This window comes from Protomyctophum bolini (genome assembly GCF_963924005.1).
Source record: "Protomyctophum bolini genome assembly, chromosome: 10".
Taxonomy (NCBI): domain Eukaryota; kingdom Metazoa; phylum Chordata; class Actinopteri; order Myctophiformes; family Myctophidae; genus Protomyctophum; species Protomyctophum bolini.
This window is the reverse complement of record NC_137871.1, coordinates 45,226,413-45,230,081: the sequence shown is the minus strand read 5'-3', so window position 1 is coordinate 45,230,081 and position 3,669 is coordinate 45,226,413.

The following is a 3,669-nucleotide window of genomic DNA, read 5'->3' as shown; positions in this document are numbered from 1 at the left end:
GTTTACAACAGGGTCCACATTGTTCAATTCATCAAAACATTTAGAGACGTACAAATAGACACTTCTATGTATAGTTAAAGAACAGAACAGGAATTCATCATGTAGGAAGCAAAAAGGGAAAAGATACATATACAGTGAGGGGAAAAGGGGGGTTCCACCTAGGTGGTCCCCATGTGGTCCGCAGACCACCGGTGGTCCGTGAGGGGGTTCCAGGGTGGTCCCCATGTGGTCCGCAGACCACCGGTGGTCCGTGAGGGGGTTCCAGGGTGGTCCCCATGTGGTCCGCAGACCACCGGTGGTCCGTGAGGGGGTTCCAGGGTGGTCCCCATGTGGTCCGCAGACCACCGGTGGTCCGTGAGGGGGTTCCAGGGTGGTCCCCATGTGGTCCGCAGACCACCGGTGGTCCGTGAGGGGGTTCCAGGTGGTCCCCATGTGGTCCGCAGACCACCGGTGGTCCGTGAGGGGGTTCCAGGGTGGTCCCCATGTGGTCCGCAGACCACCGGTGGTCCGTGAGGGGGTTCCAGGTGGTCCCCATGTGGTCCGCAGACCACCGGTGGTCCGTGAGGGGGTTCCAGGGTGGTCCCCATGTGGTCCGCAGACCACCGGTGGTCCGTGAGGGGGTTCCAGGTGGTCCCCATGTGGTCCGCAGACCACCGGTGGTCCGTGAGGGGGTTCCAGGGTGGTCCCCATGTGGTCCGCAGACCACCGGTGGTCCGTGAGGGGGTTCCAGGGTGGTCCCCATGTGGTCCGCAGACCACCGGTGGTCCGTGAGGGGGTTCCAGGGTGGTCCCCATGTGGTCCGCAGACCACCAGGGGTCCGTGAGGGGGTTCCAGGGTGGTCCCCGTGCAGCTATATACACGATATGGAGAGTTGGTAACCCTTATTAAAGTGTTAACCTTGTGAGAAGAACGGCTGTAAAAAAATAATAAAAATAAGGAAACCAAACGAACCCGTTTGGTTTCACACTCTCACGTCTGTATTGTTAAACATCAGCATCGCTTCATTTACCAGAAGTCTATACACAATTAGAGAATGTAGGAGAATTGTTATTTTGATCAACGTTTGCCTGTAATCTCTCTCCTGATGGTGCCGACGTCAATACAGCAGGGAGTTATGTGGAAAAACCAACCCCATCCAACGACAACATAAACAGGCTATACATTCTTTTTAGTTGTGGGTCTGAGAGGCTAAATGTCATGAAACAAAATGCTCAAACGCTGCATACAATATTGGACCTTGTTGCTCATCAGAGTGCTAAACGTTACAACGTTACAATATGGGTTGAAAACGATGCACTGCTTAAAGTGCGTGTGCGCGCGTGTGTGTGTGTGTGTGTGTGTGTGTGTGTGTGTGTGTGTGTGTGTGTGTGTGTGTGTGTGTGTGTGCGTGCGTGCGTGCGTGCGTGTGTGTGTGTGTGTGTGTGTGTGTGTGTGACTGTGTGCGTGCGTGCGTGCAGCCTACCTGGTGTGATAGGGTCTCTCCCGCAGCGTAGCTCCAACGCAGGGGGGGCTAATCAGCACTGATTGTATCCGCGCTGCGGTGACTGATTCCTGGGTGAGTAGATCCACACACACACCGCTCCGAGGGATTATAGATCCACGCGGTGGTAGCCTAAGCCAGGCTACCTCCTCGATCTATAGATCCACACACTGTACGCACAGTGCACACACACACACACACACACACACGTACGGTACGTCCTCGACCCACCAGATCCTTCTATAGATCCACTAGTACAGATGATAATGATGACCGTTTGTGAGGCTGAAGTGTGTACGATCTGCTCTCTCTCTCCCTCTCCTGACAGTGACAGACTCCGCCCCCCCTCTCTCTCTCTCTCTCTCTCTGTGTGTGTGTGTGTGTGTGTGTGTGTGTGTGTGTGTGTGTTTGCGTTATACCCATAGATCAGGGGTGGGCAACTTTGACAATGGAGAGAGCCACTATATTTCCACACTTACACTCACTCCAGAGGGCAACATTGCATATTACCGTCGTAGCAAAAGTTAGCCGATCTGCAAGCTCAAAACACGTCACGCTGCGACGCGTTTTGAGCTTGTAGATCAGCTATTTTTCTTATATTTCAGAATTGAAATACTGAATTATTTTTTAGCTTTTTTTAAAACTAGAATCCTGAAAAGTAACCTTTTTATTGATTTTCAAATGCATTTAGTTTTAGTTATGATACTTTATGGACTAAATAAAATACATTTGACACAAAAAGGCAATACTAATAATACTAGTCATTAAAGGACCACTTCACCACTTTTCAACCTGTCTTCATATAATAGGTCCTCACTAATGATCATGAAAGAACGGCACAATTTCTTTCTACTCGGTCTGTGTCTCATAGGAGGGCTGTGGGCAGTTCAGAAACCAGTCTGTGTCTCATAGGAGGGCTGTGGGCAGTTCAGAAACCAGTCTGTGTCTCATAGGAGGGCTGTGGGCCGTTCAGAAACCAGTCTGTGCCTCATAGGAGGGCTGTGGACAGTTCAGAAACCAGTCTGTGTCTCATAGGAGGGCTGTGGGCAGTTCAGAAACCAGTCTGTGCCTCATAGGAGGGCTGTGGGCGGTTCAGAAACCAGTCTGTGCCTCATAGGAGGGCTGTGGGCGGTTCAGAAACCAGTCTGTGCCTCATAGGAGGGCTGTGGACAGTTCAGAAACCAGTCTGTGTCTCATAGGAGGGCTGTGGACAGTTCAGAAACCAGTCTGTGTCTCATAGGAGGGCTGTGGGCAGTTCAGAAACCGTCTTCCAGTGACATCATCGATGGGGAATACAAGCTAATAGAAACTGCAGGCTTTCTAGTCCTGAAAAGTTGCAATGCGAAAATGGAAGCCATCGTTCTCACGATAATGAAAATCTAAACATTTTTGTAAAAGAAAATCTTGTTTAAAAATAAATCTGCCTAATCATGATGTCACTGGAAGACGGTTTCTAAACTGCCCACAGCCCTCCTATGAGACACAGACCGAGTAGAAAGAAATCGTGCCATTTTATCATGATTATTAGTGAGAACCTATTATATGAAGATAGGTTGAAAAGTGGTGAAGTGGTCCTTTAAGTATATTTAAAGCGGATGTTTACATCTTTGGATTTGCAACAGCTGAAATCAATATAGTATTCTGATATTAACCTGTGGGCCATATTAAGAGAAGGTGGGGGCAGAATAGAACGGTGGTGTGTTTTAAACTCTAGCCCACATCACTCAGAATAGAGTGACTGTGGTGTGTTTTAAACTCTAGCCCACATCACTCAGAATAGAGTGACTGTGGTGTGTTTTAAACTCTAGCCCACATCACTCAGAATAGAGTGACTGTGGTGTGTTTTAAACTCTAGCCCACATCACTCAGAATAGAGTGACTGTGGTGTGTTTTAAACTCTAGCCCACATCACTCAGAATAGAGAGACTGTGGTGTGTTTTAAACTCTAGTCCACATCACTCAGAATAGAGTGACTGTGGTGTGTTTTAAACTCTAGCCCACATCACTCAGAATAGAGTGACTGTGGTGTGTTTTAAACTCTAGCCCACATCACTCAGAATAGAGTGACTGTGGTGTGTTTTAAACTCTAGCCCACATCACTCAGAATAGAGTGACTGTGGTGTGTTTTAAACTCTAGCCCACATCCCTCAGAATAGAGTGACTGTGGTGTGTTTTAAACTCTAGCCCAC